Source organism: Ceratotherium simum, chromosome 9 (genome assembly GCF_057802395.1).
Source record: "Ceratotherium simum simum isolate JZ-2026a chromosome 9, ASM5780239v1, whole genome shotgun sequence".
Lineage (NCBI taxonomy): Eukaryota > Metazoa > Chordata > Mammalia > Perissodactyla > Rhinocerotidae > Ceratotherium > Ceratotherium simum.
This window is the reverse complement of record NC_141908.1, coordinates 44,874,523-44,886,465: the sequence shown is the minus strand read 5'-3', so window position 1 is coordinate 44,886,465 and position 11,943 is coordinate 44,874,523. Positions and strand designations below refer to the sequence as shown.

Below are 11,943 nucleotides of genomic sequence, written 5' to 3'. Positions count from 1 at the left end.
TAGGTTTAGGTTTTACATTTAGGTCTATGATACATTTTGAGTAAAAATTTTTGTATGGTAAAAGATATGGATCAATATTCATCTTTTTGGGTGTGAATATTCAATTGCCCCAGTACCACTTGTTGAAAATACTATTCTTTCTGCACTGTGTTGCCTTTACACCTTTGTCAAAGATCAATTGATCTTATACGCATGGATCTGTTTCTGGACTCTCCATTCTCCTCCACTGATCCATTTATCTATTTTGAAGGCCATGGTATATTTTGTAATCTTTTAATCTCGAGGCAGTTTGCTGAGTGCCATTCCATCAGGCTCCCCCTCCTTCTACATAATTCAACTGGACAACTCAGTTTAATTTTCTCCTTTAGTGAAATTTAGCCAATGACTTAAAATCAGTCTAAAGCCTCTCTCTACCTTTTCCTAGTTTTGTTTCCCAGTTTTCATTTTTATTTAGTTTGTGCTTTTGCGGGGGAGGGTGGAAATGGGATGAAAATACCTTGAGAAACCGTTTTCTATTGCATACAAACCTATAGAACTTGGCATAAATCATCAAATTTCTCGTGGTGAGGTGGGGAGTGACAGTGAAAAAAATCAAACGAGCAACCCAAAACAAATACCAAACCCTCTTGAAAGGATTTCTGCTAATGAAAGCATCCATTTCTAAATTATATCTAATTTTTCTCTGTCCTCTGCTCTATACACAGTTCACTTTTGTTTTAGACATTCTCGAAAGCAGAGGCAGGCCAGAAATCCCAGGGCAAGGTCCAATTCAGCTGGCTTGAGAACAGGGCTTTCCCAGGTAGGATTCTACTTGTAAATCCCAGCTGTCAAACTGTGATGGACAGAGCCTCAGAAGAGGAAAGAGCCAGCCTAAGGGCGGAGTCAGGAGAGCATGTGCTGCAAACTATAAGGGAGAGAAGGTGGTTGTCGGCCCTTTAATAGGTCCAAGCTGATTGGTGAGCTCCTTGTTGATGCTAATGAGGCTATTTTTATACTGATAGCTATATTATTCCCAGCAACTGTCGTGGTTACACAGACAAAAGGAGAAGGCGAATGGTAAACTTTCTGAGTAAAGGAGATGGCATGAAATTGGAATCATTTAATCATTTATTCTAACAACAAAAACAGGTCCTTTCTAAGATGAGTTAATGAACTCTGTTTTACTCCCGAGGCTATAATCCTCCACTGACATCAGTCTCCTCAACTGTTAAAATGAGGGGGTTGGATGAGATGATCTCTAAAGTGCCTTCCAGCGCTGAAAATTCTGTGATTCTATGATTACTTAATCTATTTCTCAGTGACTGGAGGTTTTGCATTTACTATATGTAGAAACAAAGGGGACTTTTAACTTGGAAAATCTGAAATTTTATTTGCATGACAAGCTGGGTTTCAAAAGAAAGAAGGAGTGGAGATGTTTGAATTAAAGAAATTGATTTCTAATACATTTTGGACCTCATATAGTAACCTGCCTATTTAGTGACACATTGTGGAGGGACGGCATGAAAGCATTAAAAAATCCCGCTGACTCTGGTTAGAGATGCGATTTCAAATTCGTGATAGGTTAGTTCTTCTCTCAAGAATAACTTGATATCTGCGCTTACTCCAAACCTCTTTCAAAATGGTTCTCAAACACAATTCAGCAGAATGCATCAAACTAATATGGTGGATGTGTTCAATACTTGTCATTTGTCAAAGCTGTGCCTGACCAAACCAGGATGCTCCTCTCCCAACTTGACCAGACCTTATGGAAACATTAAAACAATGCGTCAGAACTCTCTGAGACAGGAATCTGAAGTAGATTACTCAGGTTGTATATATCTGGGCCAAAAATGGGCAGGACTTTATTTTATTCTGTAAGGTTTTCACTCATAGAATTTATACAGAATGATCATTATGTTGAAATCAGCTACCCGAAAGTGTTAGCTCATTAATCCCCTATTTTCTTTCGTAAAATCACCTAAATTTCTTTCAGTCCATACCTACTGTTTTGGAAAAAGGCTAAAAACTTCACAGTCTATGTATACAGTTTTAGCTTTAGCATAGAGAACCTTCTGTGGCCCTGTCCTCAAGGAATTTACAGTCTACTCGGCGAGATAAGATCTGATTAGCAGTGCACGAAAATGAGTGTCCTTGGTGGGAGTGTGGGGGATAGAACATGTTCACATATTAAGTGCTTGCTGTGTACCAGGTACTGGGCATAACTCACACTGGGAAAGAGATTGTATCATTTCTGTTTAGGATTAAAACATGGGGTCTCAGGAGATTAAAAAAGCAACACAAAAACCATGGTTGCACATCTTGTAAGATTTTGAGTTGAGATTTGGATTCTGGTTCATCTGACGCCAAGGCCTGTCCTATTTCCTCAGCACCAGGGATGGCAAAGAGGTTTCATCTCACCTGCCAATGCTGAGTAATTGATGGAGCTAATTGGAGTGTTGATGAGAAAGTTTCTGCGTGTGCATCTGGGATCAGAGGGAAGTGCCTTGGTTTATTTGTGGTGTAGCATGGATTCTTGAGATTTCGCATACTCGCCCTAGCCGCTGCTGGCCAAACGAAAGGCACACACCTTAACTGTTGGAGGAATGAACAGAAAGGGAAGCTCAGCAGAGTCTGTATGTTCAGGGGAAGTTTCTTAGAAAAGCTGAGAGACAAGCCAGCCTTGATATATGGGTAGAATTTGGACAAGTGGACAGAAAGCAAACCAGCTCTCCAAAGAGTTTAAGATGTAGAGCAACAAGAGAGCAGACCTTTAAGGCAAAGATCGTGTAATCTTCATGAAGCTAAGTCACTTGCCTTCATGCCTGTGTTCACCGTGGGGTGATGGAATATGAGTAGATCGTTTAAACTGGTTCAAAGCTTGAACTTTTTCAAATTTACACTGCTTGAACAATCTGTCTGTGTTTCATTAGTTGCCAATAAATTATCCCTTTGTTTCTGTGTTTGGTTTTACGGATTCTGTTGTTATAATGATGGGAGCACAGGGAAACCGTGTAAGGACAGGGGGAAGCAGTCACCGGGGAAAAGAAAGAACACTTTGAAGCAGTGGGGCTCCCACGCTGCATCTGGGCACAATGCCAGCTTTCCTGTGGCTGAACTTGCCACAGAAACAGCTGGCAATGGCTACAATTTACCTGTAATAAAGACAACTGATACAGACCACCCTGCACACTAATCAGTGATTTAATAATTGTATCAATGAAACAGATTGTTTGATTGGCTTCGGGGGATTCAAGCCCCCCTCTGCAGTTATATGCTGCCTTCTTCAACCGACTCACACATTTCCCTCCAGGACTTTTAAAGATTCTGCTGGTTACAACTTTTATACCAAAATATATTGGAACATCATACACTCCTTTGACTAGTGTTTATTGACACTTATGGAAGTGCCAGGAAATTCCAATGAGCAAATAGAGCCTTTCCCCACTCAGTCTAAATTTGTAGAATATCCCTGGTGGCAGTATTGTCCCCTTGGGGGTCGTAGGATATCTTTTCTCCAAACGAGCTGCTCCTTCTCAGGATGTGTCATGATTTGGTCCAACTGAGGGGGTTTTGTCAGAGTATATATTAGGTTCCATTGCATTTTGGATTTTCTCTACTCCCTCCCTCTTTCTCTGTGATACAGTGAGGTGATCTCAAACACAGTCAAGGTTTTATCCAATCATAAGTAGGGTTTCTGGTAGAAGGTCTGGATGACTTTTTCCTCCCCACTTACCAGTGGTCAAATGAAAAGATGCAATATGATGTAGGGACATTCATTCTTGACTTGTCCTGGAGGCACAGCAGGCTGCCGTCATGTAAGGGGGTGTGGCATGGCTGGTGGTCATAGCAGTTATGACCACGTTGCTGCCAGGCCCTCCTCAGGGAGTTTTCATAGTGCTTTTTCCACCTTACCTTCTTAATCTCACACAAAATGATGTAGTTGTACATCATCTAATTTCTCACATGTTAGATAAACCTAGTAGATTTTAGGAATCTGAGTACTAATGATTTTGGATCAATTAGAATTAGGTCTTCATTGGTGGTAAGCCTATCACGACATTTGACTTTTATGAGAAAGGAATAAGAGGTATACAACCTTGTGTAACCAGTTCTTAAAACTTGTAGGTAGGTATGCAGGATCTCAGATGGGGAAAAAAAAAAATCAGAACCTTCCCCCTGTCAGCAATGGTAAATAGGCTTAAAATTTTATAAAGGATCTGCTCTGGGTCCCCTTTCAAAAGCCAGGTTCCAGTTATTTGTTAAAGGTGCCAAACTCCTGCAGTCCTAGGATCTGCTGCCTAGCCCCGATTGTTGGTGATTCCCTTTATAGAGTGTTTTTTTGTCTGTCATTTTCAACTGTGGACTCCTAGTGCCCATTTGGAGGCAAATAGAAAAGTCCCACTCAACATTCTGATATGTATAATGGCCCCAGGCAAATTTTACATATCTGGAAATATATTTGTGTTGTACTATTTCAAAAATACCCATCTACTAACACTCCCCTCATCCCTGGTTTATCCTGGGTCCCCTTAATTAAGGTCCTAATCTATGAGAAGATTGTGGCCCTTTTAAGTGTATATGCATTTTAATGGGTTTGCTTAAAGCTTGAAAAAGATTCAAGACACAAAGGACTGAGTCGATAATGGTGGGATTTCAGGCAGTATGACAGCTATTGAGGGATATACTTTTGGCCAGAGGTCCTGCCTCACCCCATTCAAATTTCACAAAATAGACAGTTGTCTACTCCATACGCAAATAGACAATGTTCCTTTCTTCTTTTTTACCCTTCATAATTTTGACATAAGCTATGCAGTGGAAAGCAGGTACTGACTGGTAGTATCCATTATGTATGGGGGCCAATTTTATTAAGGATCTAGGAAATCCCTCCCTTGGTGGCATATTTAGAAAGTACTATTGGCATCCCGTCCCTCCGTGTTACCAGTGAATGACATGTCGATGTCTTGATGCCTGATCTTAATTATTCACTCTCTGCCATTTCCAGAGCCCTCAGATGGCTTTCGTCTGTGCTGACACATGGACTATAACAAAGAGCATTAGGGGATTCCAAATATGACTATGAGAACAGAGAAGAGAAATTATATATATATGTGTATACATATCTACACATATACACACATACATACGTATATGGATATATACAAATACATACATGTATATATGTATAAAAGTTAACCATAAAACCAATTTAGTGGCATTCAGCATATGTGATAAGAGCACCCTCTTGTTCATACATGTAAGAAACACAGTGACTTTTCTTTCCTGACCATCCCCCAGACAGCACACTGGAGTATTTGAATGTTATCTATTAATATTTATGCAGTTTCCTATTATGTAATTTGTAGAGCATTCTTTTGAGGATAAAATAAGGTGATAGATTTGAAAACACTTTGAACATTATAAATTGGAAATTGGAAAATACATTTCATCATAATTACGACTATGATCGTGTTATCCATTTTGTTCCAAGTTTGAGATTACGACTTCCTAGGCAGTAGGGCTGATGTTAGCTGGATTTTCACTGTGAGTGCCAGAATGGCACAATCATGAAAAAGCACAAACACAGCAAAGCAGAAGGAACAGTGAATGCCAAGGAGCTTGAGTTTTATTCCCAGCTTGTTGGTAACAAATCTCGTGCCTTGGGCAAATCATTTAATCTTGAAGATAAGACTTGGCGTCCTTATCTTTAAAATGAGGGAGTGAATTAGCCAATATTCCACCCAGACCCAATTTTCAGGGATCCTTGGGAGAACTTTTGTTAAATATCTGAAACCTCTCATGAGGGAAAGTGGCTACTACAAAGTCTTTCCTTCGACCACTAAAATTAGCTTTGGTTCAGACCCCACAGCATGTTAGGTTGTAAGAATTTGGCAAAAACTGAAATATTTTCCAGAAATTGTTTGAGGGCCAACAGGCTGTTATTAGCTATGCTGCTGCCAGGACATTATAATGTGTGGGTAAAACTAGTAAAAAATAAGAACACAAACAAAAACAAAAGTTTGGGGGGAAATCTTTTGCTGCTCAATGAATTTTTGTTGTCAGTCTGATTCGTCTGACTACATGGAAGTAGTAAATGAAAGTTTTTCTTTCTTTTACTTTTTTTCTTTCCCTTTCTTCCTTTCTTCCAGATCTCCGTTCCTTGTAGAAAAATAGGGTGGATAGAAGCAGTGTTTGAAACTAATTGGGAGTGGTAGAAACCATTTCAATTCGTTGCCAATAACCTTCTGAGAACACTTTTTAGGCATTCTCCCCATTTGTAGAAGAAGAAAGGATGAGATGGAAAGAAACTAGAGTAGGAAATGCATTTTTAGTGGTCTCCTAGGAAGCCTTAGCATTCCTACATTATGTGGCTATATTATGCACCCAAACTATGTCAACGTTTGATTTTCCCCTGATATGGTGATGTTCTGTAAAGTTTACAGCTTTTATAATTTTTCCACTTTAAAACTGTGTTGAAATATTAGCTGGATTAAACTAGTTGTAGAAAAAACAGATTTAAACATCTCTAAAGGTCTTAATAGTAAGGTGATATTTGAACAATCTGAAGAAAGCGAGGGAGCAAGCCCCTATTCACATCTATGTTGGCAAATCACATTCCAGGTTGACGGGAGAGCTAGTGCAAAGGCCTCGAGGCTTTTCTTAGGGCAGAAGAGTGCCTGGTTGGAAGAAGAGCAAAGATGCCAAAATGCCTGAAGACAGAGAGGAAGAGGAAGGGTAGTGGAGGATGACAGGAAAGATGAGGAGGGGCAGGCAGATCTTGTAGGACTTTATAGGCCATTGTAATGACATTGGGAATCACTGGAGGATTTAGGCAGAGGAATGACTTGAATCAAGTGATGTTGCAGCAGAATATTTCTGGCAGTAAGCAGAGAGAGATCTTAGGAGGCAATTATAATAATCTAGGGGATGGATGGTTGTACCTTGGAACAAGGTGGTAGTAGTGGAGGTGGTAAGAAATGGTCTGGATCTATTTTCACAGAAGAGCTGACATAATCTGTTGATGGATAGGATAAAGGGTGCGAGAGGAAGAGAGAAGCACAGAATGACTCAGAGTTTATGGCCTGAAAAGCTGAAACCGTGGAATTGCTATCACCTGAGATGGGAAGATCTGGAACTTGCGGATATGTTTTTGATGCCTATATGAGAAAGAAATGTTTTGTAAACCCTTAATCAGTACACTTGTATTGGGTAGCTATTTTTATTCATATTTAAATTTAAGAAAGGAGATTGAGAAACGGAAAAAAAACCCAGGATGAGCCCATTCTCTTGATTTCATCTATTCATTCATTTATTTATTCAGTTAATATGTACTGCAATCTCTTACAAATTAAAAGCGAGGTGCTAGGTGCTGAGAGAGGTAGAAAAATATTAAAATGTGAATTATGCTATCAGATGCATATGACTTTATAGTGGTACTTGATAGATAGTGGAAATGTGTGTCGTGAGCACAGGTAAGGTGCCATGGTGTTGGGTATACAAAAGTGACTATGAGGGGGCGACATGTGAGATTGCCATAAAAATTGGTTGGCACTATATATTTCAGGAGAAAAGTTGTTACATCACCAAAGCCAGGAAGACTACAGAAGAGGGAAGGGATTTTCTTATTTGTTAATGACTTTGTGAGATTGTTGAAGATAATCTGAAAGAACAATCTAGACCTGCCTTTCTGAAGAAGTTTCAAGAATTAAGCCCTAATGCTCATTGGATGTAATGAATTTACTTACCTCATATACATCTAGAATGCAACTAGCCATGCACCGTCCTTGGGAGAATGGAGAAAATTGTTCCGTAGTTGAAAAAGGCTGATCTATTCTGTATGGGTACTAAATTCAAGGTTATATGTAATTAGTATAGAATATCTCGGTTTCTTGTCAAACTTTCCATTCCATAAAGCAAATAAGATGGGTGGTAGACCTGATGTCTGCTAAACTCGACATCAGGTAAGAGGCTGCATAGGTGAGTGAAAACAGCAAAAGAAATAAAAGAAATTGCTCTCACTCGTGAGGATCTTGTAATCTAATTGGTAAGACAAACACAAGGACAATGATAACAGCTTTACAGCACAATCTAAATATTGCCCAGTGATATCATAGTCTGTGAGTGGGGACAAAGGGTAAGGTGGTGATTTGCATGAAAGAATAATCAAGGTTGGCTGGGTTGAAGCAGAGAGGACATCTTCAAGGGTCCGGATCCTAAGAAAATATTGGCAAATCATTGATTTAAAAATTGACATTTGAGCAGGGATTTTATGAGCTAAACAACTGAGACTTTATAGGAATGCTGATATTCAGATGGCTTTCCTTGATTTTCAAATAAATCTTCATGTACAAAAATCTTTGCTTCACTCATATTTGTGCTTCTCAAGTCTGCTGGCTTTTCCTCTCCTGAAGGCTGACATCTGTCTAATACTTCAGTTGTGAAAAATGTCCCCTTTGATAGGCTCTTTTCATTGACAGTTACAAAATTTCCTTTTGGAAATCCCTGGGTGCTGCCTTCACAAAATGAACACTCTAATATGATGAAGACATTGAAGGAAATGCAAGGTCCCTTCAAGGCAAATGCCCCACCCCCAGTGTGGGATAACTGACTAATGAAGCTTTCTTTCTTGGGATGTGGGTACCACAATCTTAGGATTTTGAGGTACCACTGCTTTGATTCAGCAAGGCACTTAACCCTTGGAGCTCTCCATGCCAGTCTAGAAACATCCTAAACACATTAGAGAGAGCAGGAAATCACACTGGATTTTTCCAGTACCCCTTTGTGTAGTTTGTTGTCAAAACCAAAAACTTGTAATGGTAACATCTCAAGGTGAAATGTGAAAGGGCAGGCGCTGTTGCAGATGGAGGAGGAAAGATTGTGATGCTTTCAGCAGGCACATTGAAGGAGGCTGGAATAACGTGGCAGTGCCCCGTGTTACCTGAGCACAGCACATTGAAATATCACATAGGTGATGCAGAGCATTTAATGAGTCGGGACTGAAAACTTTAATTAGCTTGTAGGGCTTTTTATTATTTTATTTTTTGTTCATTATATTTTCTGCTCAGTCTCTGTGGATGTTCTGCATTTTCATCATCAAATGACTGGCTGGCTATTTTTGTCAAACAAGAAGCCTGAAACCATCAACTCTGAGTGCGCAGACAATCTGCCCGCTCTGTCAACAGGATAAAAGTGAGTCTCAGGCTTTTTTAATTACAAGGATAACATGTTCGCTCATCTAATAATGAAGATGGTTAGCAATTTTAAATTTTAATAATCAATTACTGAAAGTAATTCTCCATTAAACCACAAGAGAGCCATTAAATCTCAAAAGATGGAACATGCTGTACGTAACAGTAGCAAATTTCCTATTTTTAAATATCATTAGGGAATATCTGATTGTTTCATTTCTCTGCATTTCTTTTACCTTTTTCCTCATGCAGACCATCTCATTTTCTGCAGGAAGACAGCACATGATCTTATAAATAATAAAAGAAAACCCTTGTAAGACTTGATCCAGGGGTGTGAAATATGTGCTAAGAATGTAATTTATTTCAGCCTAGCATATTTTGACTGAATAATAAGGAAGGTGACTAATTAATATTATACTATGCTGTGGGCAGGGCAGCACGGTGGGCTAATCCATGCTCCTTTCACCTCTGGAGACACACGTTCAAGCCTTAGAGGAGTCAGGACTGCTGAGCACGGTTTGGGGGAGGGGAGGGGAAGGCATCAGATGTCTCTTCCCGGCTGTGGAGACCCCTGTCCATATTCTGAAACCACCCTGAACATCAGCCTCTGCTCTGAGGAGACAGGGAAAAGACAAATGACCGCTACTTGGCTACGGCAATTTGGCCGACTTACATGTCAGGGTGGAGAAATCTCCACAGCAGCATCAGCTGTCCTGGCTCTAGCCTGGGTTAGCCAGCTCACTTTCATCCCGCTTAAACATTTGGAAACAGACAGGATAAAAGAAAAGGGGTGTGTGTGTGTTCAGGTAAGATGTTGGGTCGGGGTGGGGCACAATAATGAGATGGCCTGCAAACAGTGAGTTATTTAGAATCAAATTAGCCTACGTCTCCGTTACAAGCAGCTGATTCCATTTCTGCAGTTACTGAGGCTTAAAGAGTATAGAAAGGTACTGTGCTTTCTTTCCTAAGGCATTTGGTTCTCTTTCAGACAACGGGAAGGCTGCTCCGAATCTAACTGGTGATACTGCACTCGGCACCCACTCACCCTCCATGTGGTCTGTGGGATGCAGGAAACCGCTCTGCCTCGAGTACCTTAAGCAACACTGCCGGAGATATGGTTCTTATCATCTTGATTGTTTTTCTGATGGGAAATGTACCTGTGTTTCTGAGCTGCATTGGCCTTTCCAGGGAGCAGCTTCCCTAGGAAGGATTAAAGCAGAAACTCGGCCAAGTCAGGCAGGATTAGGGGTGGGTAAGGGAGATTTCATGGCATGGATACTCAAGATGCAGTTCCTTTGCACTTATTCACGGGAAATTTCAGGCTTCTGGATATTGTAGTGTTCCTGTTTCTCTCTCATTCTGCTACTTGGACTTTAATCATCGTTAGAACCATCGCCAGGGAGCAGCTGGTTTGATGGAGATAAGGGAATGTTGGTTCGCAACTTCAGGAGCTCCCCAGGTGAAATTTGAACACCATACACGGAGGGCAAGTAGAGACCAAAGAAAGAGGCAGGCCACTCCAGATTGGGAGGTGGCAGGTTTAGTAAGCTATGGAATTTACGTACCAGGCTTGTGTTGGGTGGCTGCAGGATGAGTAGATCTCTGTACCCACCCACCGGAATCCTAAAAGTTCACATAGAGGCCTTAATGGGGTTTAATCACGTATACAATCCGGGTGGTCTCAACAACATATTACTCTCTCAAGGGCGCATCACTGAAGTGGCTCCTAGTACAGGAACAGCGGGCAGAAGGTACATTCCAAGGACAGAGTGGGGGTAAGGAGCCTCTACGCGGAATGCCCGGGTCCAGCTTTTGGGTCAACCTGTGGTCATATCCTCTCGATGACCTCCTCCATCAGGGAAATGCCATCCACACTAGATAATTTTGGTATTTGTTAGCACATCTGAGAGGTGACTTAGCGAGGAGGAGAAGAAGAGACTATTTGCTGAAGTTTAGGTTCTGATGTGAATTCCAATTACTAGCTATAATGACTAATCTCTGTTCTGCCTTTTTACTATTAGTATGTGTAACTGGATGTGAGTGATAAATATTTTTTTTAATGTTGAGACATTTATTTACTTTCCCAGATTATTATCATGGATTATCAGATTATTATCGTGGATTGTTATGAGTGAACTATCATGATGGTGAGTGGCTACATCTTTTTTCTCCTCAGGAAACCTTGGCGCTATTGAGTGACTATGGAGAACTGTGGAGACTATTGAGCAGCCTATGGAGAACTTCAATCTTTGGTCATCGAGTTAAGAGCTCCTGGTTTCACAGCCCACATGCCCTCTTTGAAATGACCTATATATGTTTTAACTGGGGCAGAAAGACCATCACCTCTATGTGACATAGGCACGTTTTAAGAACCAGTACTTCTGGCAATCACATCTATAAATGCTGTGGAATGAAATCCACATTAGTGTGTTTAGTTCTGCTTGATATCTTAGTGCATTCTTCGGTGTTCTTCCATATTCCATTTTCTACAGAAACAAATCTGGTCCTTCAAAAGGGCACATAATAGGAATTATTGTTTCTTTTATTTTGAATTAATTTTTAAAGACAAATTACAGCTCCTTATGCTGTGGTTTAGTGAAGCCGCTATTTTGCAGGCATGTGTGTTACTTCTGCAATAGGTGTAAAAATAACCAGGGCATAGAGAATCTAGCTTCATGCTGCCTGCTAGCTTTGTTTGGGCTGTTTTAGATTGGTCCCTGGGGTGCATGCAAGTAACTGAGTGAGCAACATACATTGGGTCTTCGGGTATTTGGTTTGG

General features: G+C 40.5%; 1 non-coding gene across 1 annotated transcript; it reads right to left on the bottom strand.

Annotated features, from left to right (window-relative positions):
* Positions 1-11,324: 11,324 nt before the first annotated feature.
* LOC147916291 (small nucleolar RNA SNORA25) lies at positions 11,325-11,473 on the bottom strand. Its single transcript, XR_015553303.1, has one exon. It is a non-coding gene; the product is annotated as a small nucleolar RNA SNORA25 (small nucleolar RNA).
* Positions 11,474-11,943: the final 470 nt, after the last annotated feature.